General features: G+C 54.4%; 1 protein-coding gene across 4 annotated transcripts in view; it reads left to right on the top strand.

The window, feature by feature from the left end:
- SAMD4A (sterile alpha motif domain containing 4A) overlaps window positions 1-13,986 on the top strand; it is an 83,322-nt gene that overhangs the window by 33,326 nt on the left and 36,010 nt on the right. The gene's annotated exons all lie outside the window — the stretch shown is intronic.

Raw genomic sequence — 13,986 nt, 5'->3', positions numbered from 1 at the left:
GCTCCAGAAGCTTGCGAAAATGTTAACGAAGAGGGGAAAATCATTATTTTAGTTAGGCCTGTGCCATGTGCGGTCCCCCCGGGTGGTCCCAGATGCTGGGATGGGGATGGGGACCTGGCGTCCGTCCTGAGCCCTGGCGCGGCGGGGACCCCGGGTTGGTTAGGGGTGCGTTCGCCTGCTTGGGGTGCAAGAAGCAGAGTGCCAGCAGGCGTGGGCACGGCGTGGCACAAACCGTCCCCAGCTCCTGCTCTCCTCTTTCCGCAGGGGACCCCACAGGGCTGGAGGCAGCTCGGGCCCGAGGACGTTGTGCAGCAATTTCGAGCAGCAGATTGCGCTGGTGCCTTCTGTTAGCAGCACTTGGGTGTGCAGGCAAGGAAAACTTGCCTTAAAACTCCTCTCCTTTTTTCTCCAGGCGTTGCGTTTCCTCTTAATACGTGGAAATTACATTATTGGCCAGCGTGGTTCCAGCTCTCGTTTTATTTTTAACATTTCCATGTCTGCTGCGCGACAGGAAGCAACAGTGGCGGCCCGTAGCATCCCAAGATAGGAACCAGTTTGTTTTATCTTTCCTTTTGGCCGTGCTGAGTTCTGCTGAGCGCGTCTTGGCCAAGCTCCAGGACGCCGGACCAAGCCCACCGTATTCAGAGGGAATTGAATAATCGCTGCTTTGCGGTAATTGTAATGTGGGGAGGCACCAGAAAAAAAAAAAAAAAAGTGTTTGCGAAACGCTTTGAAGATAATGACAGCCCGCGCTCGCTTTTGAGGAGTGCCGGCGTTGGGGAGCACGCTGCGGATAGCTCGTTAACGCACGGTGATTAGAGGACGGGACGAGAGAAACGCCGCTTGCAGTGGTGCCCCGTTTGGACTTCCTTTAAGAAGGGAGCGGCGAGAGGGAGGGCTCCGCCGAAAATAACCGAGCATCCCCCCGGCAGATGGTCCTATTCACAGACCTAAAATTACTCGGGACGGGGATGAAAGGAATTAGCATCTGGTGGCGAGGGTCGGGCAGCGTCCCTTGGCGTGGGGGTGACCAGATGGCCCCGGCTCCGCCGCCCGTGCAGCCCCGTGCGGGTGTTTTCAACCTTTCCCCGCTTGCGGACCTCCGGGTATTTATATATTTTTCTTCCTCCAGGGGAGGTGCGGATTCCTGCAGAGCAAATGCAGGCTCGCTGGCAGGAGGCTCGCTTCTCCCGGTTCCCTTTTATGGACCTTCATCACCCCGCTCCTCGCAGCCGCCGCGGGGCCCCCGCTGCGGGCTGGGACCTGCCGGCAGCGCCGGGTGCTTCGCTCCGGGAAAAACCCTACGGAGGCTCACACCTGGCTGCCCGGTGCACGAGCTGGGGTGCCAAATCGATATCCTGGCCAAAATGAAGCATGGGGAGGCGCAGTTTGTGGCCACGCAGGACGCACGGGCTCTGTCCTCCTGCATCCCACGCGGACGCGCTCTGGCCGTTCCCCGGAGCAGAGTTTTGGGGTGCTTGTTTAAAGAGCTGCTTCCCCTTCTCAGCTGGAGCAGCAAAAACCTTGAGCATCAGCAGCCCGACCTAGGTTAAAAATGACCTTTTGGAGTTTCTTGCCTCCCCTTCCCACTGTTATTTTTAGCCGGATGGTCTGGTTCGTGGCACAGCCCCGCAGAGGGCTCGGGGCGCACAGCCCCATGCGCACAGCGGTGCCGGGGAGCCCCCAGCGCCCGACTCCAGGAGCACCCGTGGCAGGCATCATGCAAAAAGCAAAACGCATTGCAAAACCATGCTGCAGTGCAAGGGAACACCCAAGAGCTAGGATTTACATCCCTCTCACCCTCCTCGTGCATGGGGGTGATGTTGGCAGGGCCTGGATCCGGCCCAGCGTTTGCGCACGTTAATTCCACGGGCTCGCCGCGCTCTGCGAAAAGGACCGGGCAGGAACCTCGGGAAGAAGCCGCCGACGAGCGGGGGGTTGCCTTCCTACGTAGCCGCATTTATTTTTATTTTCCTTTTGAGCTAGTATTCCAGGAAAGCCCATTAAAAGCTGGCAGCCGCGCGCCGGCGAGCAGCTTGCCGGAGCCCAGCACCGGCGTTGCGATGCCGGCGGAGCCGCGCGGATGGCTGGGGATGACGGATGGTTTGAGGTGCCGGTGGAAAGGAGGGGAAAACGGGGATGTTCTCACTCCGCTGAGCTTCCTTCCTTTGTGTTTCCCATTAAGCCCGGGGAGCCGCGCTGATGCGGCTGCTTTTGCAGCCTTCCAAGCTGGAATTTAATTGCGGATGATTTCATCCCGGCCTTTTTTTTTATGTCGAAGCCAGTGGCCTGCGTCATGCAGCAGTGAATTTAGGCAGATTTTATTTGCATGTGAGTCATTGAGCTTTTCCAGCTGAATGTCACCAACTTGGAATTTTTTGTCTGATTTTGTTTTTGTCTCTTGGTGTTTTTCCACCGGGCTCTGCCCCTCGCTGCCTTCGCCCCCGCGCAAAAAAAAAAAAAAAAAAAAAAAAAAGAAAAAAAAGAGGAAAAAAAAAAGGAGGAAAAGGCTAAAAGTGACTCGAGCCGGGCTTCGAGTTGGCAGTGCGAAAGGCCGGGATTATGAATGCTCGGGGGGGGTGGGAGGCAGAAAAAGGATGCTTTATGTTGCTCCCAGGGAAGGACCGAAGCCAAGTCAAATTGAGGGCTCTAATTTGGGAGTGGTGTTATTACAGGTCAGAGGGAGTCAGTTGCCGGCTAAATTGGGAGAGCTGTCACATGCAGGAGCTGCAAATGCTGCTGGTCACACGGCCGTAGCACGCAGTCGCTTGTACAACTCGCTTTGGTTTTGTTGACAATGCTGAAAAAAAAAAATAATAATCTGTTTATTTTCCCTCAAAATACAGGCTCGGTAGCAGCGGCCCTCTGCCTTCGCTGCCTGCTCGCCCCGGCCCTCGCCTGCCCTTTGCACAGGGAAGTTTATAAATAGAGCAACTCCTCCATTATGTGCAGCTTCAGTCTCTTTATTTTTATACTGGAATCTGTTCAATGATTAACAGTTTCAACCATGTGCTGTATATCAATACCTTACATACCCTTCATAACTTATTTTTAGTATTATTTTTTCCCCTTCTAAATCCTTTATCCATGTTAGGCAACACAGTTATGACATTCAGATGATTTTTTTTTTCTTTTTTAGCCTTTGAAGAAACTTATCTGCATTTCAATTGAGCTTTTGCTAAAAGGCTTTTTGCAATTGAAATTCAGAAGTCAGAGGAGTATTTCCTCAGCGCGTGTGCTCGTGCCTGTAATCTCTGCAGCGAAAGCGAGGAGGAGTTGGGCTTTTCGACGGGTTAGGCTTGCAGGAGAGCTGCAGGAATCCCACGTTTTGGTGTTGTTCGGTTGCCTTCCTGCGCCCTAGGAGATTCCAACTCAAAATCTGGACTGGAAGGGCGCGCGGCGCCACGCGAGCGGTACCACCCCAAGGCAAGGGGGAGCAGGCACCGAGCCCACCTCCCACCCCTACCCCAGCTCGCCAAAAGCACCAAAACCGGTGACATTTTGCTGCTGAGGCCCCGGAGGCGATGGTGCTCCGCAGCGCCCCGTGTCGTCGCGCCTCCAATCCTTGCCGACCCGTCCCGCCGCCACGGGCCAGGCTGCCTCTGCCCGTGAAACCTTGCACGGCAGCCAGCCAAAGGCATCTGACCCGGGCCCTCGCGGGGATATCTTTGTCCTGCGGGAGGGACGGCCGGCTCGGTATTTCTGTCTCCGCACCGCATGCGCAGGATGCGATGGATTCCCTTCCTCTCCTCCTCCTCTGACCCGCGAGCGGCAGCCAGCCCGGAGGCAGTTTTGGTGCGGTTTCTGCTGCCGTAGCTCTCTTCCCCCTTTCCCTTGCAGAAGGTCCTCTTGTTTTTCCGCTGCTTTCCTGCACCAGCGGGTCCAGGTGGATAAAATATTGCCCCGGTGGAGTCCGCAGCATTTATCCGGGGTGCAGCTAAAGGGCACTTGGTGCTTTTGCAGCTCTGCACGCTCGCCGCTGCCAGGCGGGCTCCAGGCCCTGTATTTCGGCAGTCTCAGAACACCGACCTCCCCATCCGAGGCCCGGGAGCCGGGCTGCTTGTGCTGATCCGTGTCCGCCGCGTGTCTTTTTCCCCGTGCCCCGGTCAGCATCTCGCCGCCTCCTGGGTGAGACGTCCGGAGGTGGTACCTCAGCTGGCTCCTCAGCTGGCTCCGGGCTCCCGTTTCCGACGCTGAACCCTTTTCCCACGTTTCTTCTGTCCAAGCTCGGACAGAACTTGTGGGATTTCCGCCCGTCGGTCCTGTTGCACATCCGTTGGCACCGCTTCCCTCCGCGGAGTCATTGCTCAACGAGGCCGTGCCTGCTGGACGGCGGCTGCTGAAATCGGGGACGCAAAGTCGCCCTTCCCAGGTGTCCTCCGTGCCCCTGCGTGAACCTCACCTCGAGACCGAATGCCGTCACGCACCGGCCTGGTTCAGGTCCCCGTGGCACCTGTGGGGCTTTTGATGAGGTTTCCCAGCGTGTCAGCTTTGCTCTGACTCAGTGAGATGCTCCCAGCCTCGCAAAGCTCTGCACTGAATTAAAAGGCACGTTGCTAGGGAGTGTTACGATGATACACGGTATTATGCTCCCTAGCAAAAGTGTGCAACAGATAGGGGCTAGAAAACAAACCCATAAAACTTCCCACCAGATGCATGGTATGAAAACAGAGCATGCTTCTGCTCGCTATTAAATATGTCATGGAAAAAGACTCCCGCTCCTGAATTTCCTGGAAGTCTGCTCTGGGCTGCAAGCTGTAGTGGCTGCAGCCGGTTTAGAAAAGGAAAAATCCCTGCTCTCGTTGCCGTCTGCAGAAGCACACTTAATGATTGTGCCATGCGATTCTCCAGTGCTAAAAATACATTGCCTCTGGGTTTGTACAAGCGGCCTCACAATAACTGGAGCTCTGGCAAGCTCGCTGGGTGTAGGGGGAAAATAGCGTTAAAAAAAAGCGATTTTTTTTTTTCCCCCTTTTACTCATTCTGCAGCACAATAGAGCCAGGCTCTTCTGTCCTTGCAGCTCCGCACGAATTAAGGGACGTTTTGTGCAGGGACCTCCCAGTTCATTCTGCTTCTGAGCAAAATAATCGGCGTTCTGCTCCCTTCTGAGCTTACGACTTGCACGGGGAGCGCCGAGCTCCCTGCCCCGCTCTGTGTCTGCTGCCGTGGTCGGGGCTTCATCGGGCTGCCGGGGGTGGCAGGACGAGAAGATCTAACGGGGGGGAGTCTTGGAGGTCACCGCAGTGCCTCGGTGTCACCTTTTGCTGACGTTGTCCCTGAGCTGCTGTGAGATCAAGGAGTGCCACCAGAGCTTGAGACCCGGGAGCATCCTTTGCACCGATCTCTTTGCCCCAAGGAAGGGACCGTATGCTACGAAACGGACCCTTGGCGGGGCTGCCAAAGTTTTGGAGAGCTCGCTGGAGCTGCCAGCGCCGAACAGCTGAACGTGGTGCCCGGGGAGAGCTGCCTTCAAAAGGGCAAAGAGGGGAGCAGGGCTCGTGTCTCGTCCTCCGTAGGGTTGCTCTTTGTTTTGCTGCCGTTGCTGCTGTTGTGTTGGTTTGTTTTTTTTGTCACAAGCTGCGTGTCATATGGTCACCAGCGCCGTAGCCTGGCTTCCAAAGAAGAATTGCGAGAACTTGGCTCTTTTTCAAAAGCGAAGCACACTGGAGAAGCAGCAGCCAGCTCCGCGATGTTTCTCCGCATCCACCTCACCTCTGCGGCCGGTTACCTCTGTTTTCTGCCCTTCCCAGCCCTGGTCCCCTGGGGACCTTTCTCGGAGCACACAAAGAAGGCTGACGATGGCCAGGGTGCCTTCTGCAGCCCACCTCTGCCAGCCCCGTCCCTACAGATGGGTGCTGAAGAATTTGCCCGTTGCACCCAGGGAGTGCAGGGGCCTGTTGCTGCAACGCTATAGCTTTGGGCAGAGTGGTTTTCAGTGGTTAAATAGACACGGTTACGTTTCGCGAGTCAAACTGTTGTTAATTGACACGGAGCCTCTTAATCTCCATCATTAAAGCTGGAGAAGAACCTCCTTCGTGCAGCCCTCTGTGCTCCCGTAAGCACCAAATCCTGGGGTATAATCAAAAACGCTTCGCTTTTTCTGTCCGTGGGACTTTGCCTTTGTTTTTCCAAGCAATTCGTGTTGCGTGCAGTGGGGACTTCCCCAGCCACCTCCATTTTAGGGCCATGCTGTGCCCATCGCTCGTTTTCGTGGCATCTCCTCTCCCTTCCCCGCATCCGCCACGGTCTGTTCACCTCCCCTCCCGCTCAGAGCTTCTCCGCAGCGATCGCTCGGGTGGAAACGAAACATTAGGGAAGAACTCAGTGTATTTTTAGCCTCCTTGAATGCGAGGTAGCTGCTGGAAACACGGAGGAGAGCTGCAGGGTACCACCGGGAAGTTTTCCGCTGGGCGCCGGTGCTCCCGGCACCGCCACGGAGCCCGGGGTGTGTGGTCCTGGCACTGCACAAGGGATGTTGAGCACGGGATTTTCCTGGGTGATGGTGCACGTGGCCGTCTGTCTGTCCTCTCCTTACGGGTGCTGATGACAAAAGGTCCTTCTGGCCTTCCCAGAGATGATCTGCGTGGAAGCTGACAGCTGGAGAAGGGGCAGTTCAGCGATCGCCTTGTTGATCTCGTTACAGGGGTGATGTGGGACCCTTGGGTTTGTAGGTGATGGGGTGGGTGCTCTGGGAAGGGAAGGGCAGTGCCCAGATGGACACGGAGAGCAGTGCACAAACCCTCCCGGTGTCCCATCCTCGTTTGAAGACCTCCTGGCTTTTCCCAGCTCCTAGCCAACACTTGTAACGGGAAAAGACCATGGCCACTGCTTCCCAAATGTCTCCCCAAGACCTGCATGGGAAGAAGAGGGAGTGGAAAGCAAGCTGGGAGGTTTCCTTGGCTTTTCCCCTGTCAAGTTCCCCATCACCCCCTGGGATGAGCAGTCCCCAGGGCGCAGAGCTTGCTCCAGCAGGCTCGGGTGCTGCCTGGCACCTCTCCCACGTGCTTCAGACGTACAGGATGAGGTCCTCCTGCTGAGCAGGCATAAATTCAACCCCCTTGGAACATAGCAGGGGGAGACTGGTGGAGGTGACACAGCGTGTCCACCAGTAAATGTGTGTGGAAACATCACCGGTGTCGTCTCACCTGTGCTAGCCACGGTTTTGCATCAGTTTTGGTGAGAAGAGGAGCAGGATTTGGCTCCACCAGCACTCCCGCAATAGCCACGCTCACAGCTTGCATCTGTCTGCTGCCATTGGCAAGTCTGCAAAAATCTTTGTCGTCGAGATACGTGTTTTTTAATTAGCGTCGGTTGCCATAAAGAAAAGGCACATGCTGAAATGCTTATTATTGGCCTCTCATGGAGGGGAAGGCTGCCAGTTTTTGGCGGCGGGGGTATTGATGTGTTCTGGATGGGGTACAGAGAAGGTTTCCAGCAGGGTTCTCGCTCTGTTTGCCTGAATGTTGCTCTTTTGATTGGGAGTGATTTAAGGAGAGAATGATGTAAGTTCACCCAAACAAAGTGCTGCAAAGCGGTTCTGCATGCAGGTGCTAATTACCGCAAACGATAATTGAAATCCCTTCCTCTGGAAGCACGCTGCACCTTCGGTCAGAGAACGGGCGCCGCATCCTCAGCGGTGCAGGAGGCCAGCAGCAGGAGGAGGAGACCTGCGGGGTGGGCGGCGTGGGCTCAGACCTCCTTGTGGACCAATAACTCCTGCCAAGTCCTTGATCGGACCGAATTTGGACTGAAACGTGGCCTTTTGTTGCTCTTTTGGTGTAACTTTGCTCCAGACTGCTCTCTGTGGGGCTGGGTACGGTCACCCCGCACCACTCGGGTTTCCAGCCAGCCAAGTAATACCTGATGGACGCGGCTGCTGGAGATCATGGAGGCAGCAGAAGTGTTGTAAGGGGCTCGGGATTAACAAACACAGAGCCACAGCCTTCCAGGGATACAACATTTAGCTTCTGCTGAAGTTATCAGAAACAGGAGTGGAAGGAGACCGGAGGAGAGCAGATTCCCGAGTGCCACCACTCGAGAAGACGCAGGACATCTTCTTAAATCAGCCTGCAATTTATCCAGAAGCTAAAACCAGATAAATTCAAGCTTAAATCACCTAAATCCCACTGGAAATCAAGGCAGACTGAAGCGTCTGGGAACAAATGGCCAGTAAGCGTAGGGGTAGGGATTGTCTCTTGGTTGGTGGCACGTCCCTGGGGGATGACTTTTTGGCCGAGCAGAGGTTACAGGGCTGTGGCAATAGGCGGGGTGAGGTTTCTTGATCCCTTTTGCCCTGAGCTTCGTGAAGCAGGAGTCCAAGTGCTAACTTGTACGCAGAAAAGAGCGGGTGGGTGCCTCAGCTGAGCTCTGCCCCGCACCGGTGCCGGTGCCGCATCGGCAATACAGGAAGCCGCAAACAATGGGCAGCTCTTCTGGGAGCGCCGCCGAGGAAGGGCTCCCCTTCACGGGCATTTTTACCCTTCCTGCACATCCCGAAATAACCATCGCCTGCACCAGGGTGGCCGACTTCGGGCTGGCGTGAGGTTGTTGCAGTGGCATAAACAGCATGAATTTCTTCTTAGGGTTCACCAGTCGGCGTAGTCCATCCCTAGCAGGACTCGGTAGCTGAACAGGAGAGCTCAGTTCCTCCTTCCAGTCCCTAACACATCCCTTGCAAGATCAGGGATCCCAGCCTCAGTTTTTGGTACAAACTCTGTTTTTTTCTCCTTGGGTACATTGGGGAGCGCCGTTGTGCAGAGGTATCTGCTTAGTCAGTGCCCTTCAGATACGAGCAGCTAACTCTTAGTCATTTCTTGCTTGAACAAATTATCTGAATGCGCTTTTGAGAACTTTTTATGGAAAATGTTGTTAAACTGAAAACAAGGGTATAATAAAACCGTAATTTAAGAGCAATTTACTGACAACTGGAGCCCTTGAATGCACTGACTTACCATTGTGGAGCGATGATACCGAGCCTGCTATTTAAACACACTCTTTGTCACTCTGAAAATCCTTGGGCAGTTTTTAAAACACTTCCAGTCTTTAATTGTTGTCCTTGTTACTCATTATAGGCTGTTGTCTGGCTGATAAATCACACATCATTCATATCACCGAAGCCCCAGCTGACACATTTGTCTACTTCACTTGTGAAATGTGCTAACTCCTGTATGACAATAGGGTAACCCAGTTTCTGCCGCAACGCTCTCCGTTCTGCTTTCAGAAGGAAAGGGTTTATCTTGGTTAGGGTGGTGGTGTTTTGTTTTTAATTTTAAGCACTTGGGAGATACCGTGCCTCTCCTTTGTTCCTTGGAGACACCTCACCTAATGAGACAGAGACAAATGCATCCCCGTGCGTGCGCTGGCAGCTCCTCTCGCCCATCCCTCTGTGCAGGGTCTCTGTTTTCGAAGTGGGAGCCAGAGGTCTGTTTGCAAAAAAATCTAAAGCGGAAAAAAAAAGCCACAAAAATAGGTGTTGACACAGCTCGAGGTTTCCAAACGCAGGCCCCTGCACCAGCGTGCTGTGCTGCCAGCGTTGGTTTCTGCACCCATCCACAGCGACTGTGGGCTGCTGGCTGTGCGTGTCTGTGCGTCTGTCCACCCAGACTGGCTTTACCCTCTGCAAACTGCGCCTGTGTCTTCCCTGCACGTCCTTAATGGCTCCGGGAGCTCCCCGGGCCTCCTTGCAGCTGAAATAACCGAGTCAGCTAGCAGGAGACAGGTTCAAAGTGAAGGAAAGGGTGGAATCCCCCGCCACGGGATGCTGAGGGCATTAGCAGCTCGCGTGCATCCAGAAGCGATGATGAGTGTGGCTGTGAAAGGGGAATCGGATGGATGCTTAGTAGGTGGACAAACGTCACCTCTTTCTCTAGCCAGAAGCCACTTTTCTCAGGGACAGCATGGCAGGAAACATCACAACACCCGTGTCCTGCTGTCACCCTGTGGGACCTGCCGTAGGGCAGCACAAGCTTCAGCCTGGGGAGAAGGTCCCAGCGACGTCGGGTGCTGTGGTTATACGCCGGCACCCTGCGCGTGCACGGGCTGTGCTGTATGGCAAAGATATATCACATTGGCTAAGTAATGATAAATTAGAGGGCGGTTTCACATACCACCTGGTGTGGTTTCACATACCACCATATGTGGTTCGCGTTTTTAACTTTGGGGCTTCCCCTATGCTCAGATTCATTGGGCTGCTGCAAATAGTCATAGCCCTGCCATCCCTTAGAGCAGCAAAAGGTGTTTTTGTTTTGTTTTGTTTTGTTTTTGCTTTTTTTTTTTTTTTGTGACAGAGAGCATCAGGCATCCTTGAAGCAGCAACCAGAGGAATTAATAAGGCTCTTATCTCATTAGTGTCCGCACCTGCGACCCCCTGAACACCACAGGTAGTGTGCAGGGACCGTGGGAGCCAGAGGCTGGGGTGCGTCTTAGCCCCATCCGACCATGGGGGGCTGATTTTTGCAGTGAAGGGAGAGGCATCCCGATGTCTGGGCATGTGTGACAACAGGCAGGGAGCTGAAGCAGGCGATGCTGTGTTGGGGGGAGGTCGGAGAGGGGTTCTGGGGGTCGCCAGCCCCTGTGCCCCCCACAGAGGCAGCCCCAGCTGCCCACCCCACGCTGCCCTCTCCAGATCCCCTGATTTCTGGCAGATAGGATTACGCCTGACCTTCCGCCCTGTCTCAGAGAGAGCCAAACCTCTTTCGGATCTAATTATTTTCCATTTTTGTTTAATTGTGCACATCCTGCTGCTGGCTGAAAAGGAGCACGGCTCCTGCCGGGGCCGGGAAGGACGCCCGCCCCTCGTCCACAGAGGGCTTTTGGATAAGCTCTCCATCTATTGGGGTTTGTTATTAAAACCCCTGTATCTCTCGGAGGTCCAAAGCAAGTTTCCCAGGCAGTGGTTTTGGCACTGTCTGGGGTCTCTGCAGTGGTGGCTTCAGACTCAGCCCTTGTGCAGGGAAGAGGAGCCCGGCCAGGGCCACCTTCATCCCCCCATCCTCCTCCTCCTCTGCAAGGCGTTGCACTGGGCTCTGCTTTTCCTGCAGGTTTTGCTACATCCATAGTTCCTATGCAGCGAATTCCCCTAGCAGTGCATTGCATGCTTTTTTTAGTGATCTTTTTATTTCTCAGCTTATCCACGCTGCTGCAGAATCCCATGGACTGTGCCAAGCTGGGGGCCAGAAGTGCCTACCTAAAGGGCTGCCAAATTGACCCAACAGCAGTTAGAAATGTGGGGATGACGGGAGAGACCTGAGATCCTTCTGCAGGAGGAAGGGAGAAAACAAGCCGGGTTTTATTGCACCAGGGGCTCGCCCTGCCGCAGGTCTGAAAAGCACGTAGCATGTGCAGAAGGTGTCGTGCACAACCAGTTGCTCTTAAAAATCAAGCAACGTGGCCAAGCAATTGCCTTTGTCCACAGTAGGTGATAAAAGGCATCGTGTCGTGCCCATGTTTGGTTTCCTGGTGCTAGCGGTGGGGGCTCGGAGGTGGTCACAGGAGGGGTGGTGAGAAGTGACTCGTGTCGAGCTGCAGCCGCTGCTGTTTGCAGTCATCCTGTCGTCCTTGCAGCACAAATCTGCCTTCGTCAGCTTTGTAAAATAATGCTTCAGACTCGTGTGGACTTATGCACACTCTGGAACCGATGGAAAAAAATAGCGAGAGCAACGAGTAATAGTAATGAGACTGGTCCGCAGCCAAGACCGAGTGCTTCAGGCGAAGGAAAGCTGCACAGGCTGCTCTCGCAGAGGAAGTTATCCCAAATTCCCACCAGCAAGGGCGGAGGGGAAAGCAGGGATGGGACCCTCCCCACTGCAAAGACGCCTGAAGGCGTTGGGTGATGCTTCTCTGCCTGCAGCCTTGCCCCTCTGCGGGACCACCATCGGTGGGCACGTGGTGGCAGGCAGGGGCGGCAGGGATGTGACAGCATGTCCTGTGGAAGGCCTGAGATGCTGCATCCCACCTAAGTGCTTCCGAAAGCAAAGGGTCTTCAGCGCTAAGGCTTTCCTCTTGCTTTCCTGGCCTGTATGCGTGTTTAATTACTGTGTGAAACAGCAGAGCTGCCCCGAGGTGTTTTTGAGGGTGCTCCTGTCAAAATACCCCGTGCTCGGTGCCCAGCTCAGGGCAGGGGGGTTGTGCGTGGATCCCCCAGAGGGTGCAAGCAGGCCGAGCTCAGGATGGAGAGTTAAGACCCAAGATACAAGCTGCTTTGCATTGCCTCATAAGCTGTGTGTGTCGTGTGCCCGCAGCAGAGGGGACCTGGAGGCCCACTACACCTGTGTGTTCTTCACAAGCTCGCGTAGGTTAAGCTCACTTTTCCAAATCCGGTTCTGAGACACCAAAACAACAGCAAACGGGGTGTGAATCCGCAGCATCTCCGCAGGCACAAAGCTCTGACATCTCCGTCCTGCCACAGACGCCGCAGTTCCTTCCCTACCGAAGCTGCGTCATGGCGTTTCCCCACGGCTCGGCGTGGCGGCGGCGAGCAGCCGGGGAGGAGGCCGGGGCTGTGGAGAAGTACGCACCGACCGCCACAGAAAGTTCCAGCGGGAGCCACCGGCGCTTCCAGCAAGCCATCTAGTGGCTTGCTATTAAAACAGTTGCACGCCTCGAAGGCAGCCTGCAGGGTTTGGCCCTGGATGTGGTAACCAAATGCGAAGTGGCGGCTTTTTTAGGGTCACGGTGTGAACGGGTGTTGGGAGTGTAGGGTTAGCTGCGGCTGCGCTTGGGTCTTCCCAGGAGAGAACCTACAGGCGGACATCCAGAGCTTCATTTCATGGGAGGGGGTTCAGTTACCTCAGAAAGACATAGTCAAAGATTTAGAGCAGCTTCCTCTACCGTATGGGTAGGAGATGTCTGACAGAGACAGAACGCACAGAGGAAGGTCTGTGTTTCTGTGGTGTTTTTTTGTTTTTATAGCATGAGAACTCGGGGTTTCACTTGGTAAAATTTGGGGTCAGGGTGTTTAAAGGAAACAGAAGGAAATAATTTTTCAGAGACACTCTCAGGCGTGACCTGCTACAGTGACAGAAAGTGTGAGGGCTCCGCAGAGGGCTTTGGTAGGCTGCGTGAGACAGCTGTGGCTGGGAAGCATCGGCAGGGCCTTCGAGGGAGATCCTGAGCTGTCCCGGGCTGTTATTTTATAAGCTGTCCAGAAAGACCTCGGGGTGGAGATTTCACAACATCCTTAGGCGATCTCTCCCTGGGTGTCCCCATCCCTACCCGTAGGAAGTAGTTTCTTCTCATCTGACCTCATTGTCCCGTGCTGCAATTGAAACCTCTTACTAGCATCCTCAGGAGACACGGAGAGCAGCTTGTCTGCGTCGGTCTCCCACACCTCAGACAAATGACAGCCTGGCTGATGCGTTTTTTGTGCGCAACGTGGCATTTTGACTGATGTTCGCTCTGTGACGCTTCCTAACCCCAGGCTCTTCCCCGTGGGCCTGTTCTCCGGCTGCTGCAGCGCAGCGGTTCCTTCCCACCTGCGTGCACAAGTTTGTACCCTACATAATGCTCTTTTTTTCCAAATTGCCTCTGGTTCTCAAGATTGTTTTGCTTCTAATCCAGTTTAGTGGAGTGTTTTCATTTCTCCCAGTGCGATACCCGCACGCTGAACGCATTTATCACATCACCCATATCACCAACGAAACGCCGGGTAGTGTCGCACCCGGGACAGGGCTCCTTGCTCAGCGCATCCTCCCCGTCTGACGATGAATCACCAGTAACGACTCTTCCCATATGGTTTTCTGATGAGTTGTGTGCCCACATTACAGTAGTTTCGTCTGAGCGTGTTTCTCTGGTTTGCTGGCGAGGAAGCCATGTGCAGCAATGTCTAATGAATATCAAGATATATGACGCTTACTGCTCCTCCAGTTATTCACAGGCCAGTTACTCTGTCGCAGAGGGAAATTAAATTGTTCTTGACAAATCTGTGTCAGCAGTCACTTATCATCTTGTTATCTTCTGAGTACTTACAAATAGCTTGTTTCATTATT

The sequence above is a fragment of the Anser cygnoides genome, chromosome 5 (genome assembly GCF_040182565.1).
Source record: "Anser cygnoides isolate HZ-2024a breed goose chromosome 5, Taihu_goose_T2T_genome, whole genome shotgun sequence".
NCBI lineage: Eukaryota > Metazoa > Chordata > Aves > Anseriformes > Anatidae > Anser > Anser cygnoides.
Note: the sequence above shows the minus strand (reverse complement) of the source record. Positions and strands in the feature narration are given on the sequence as shown.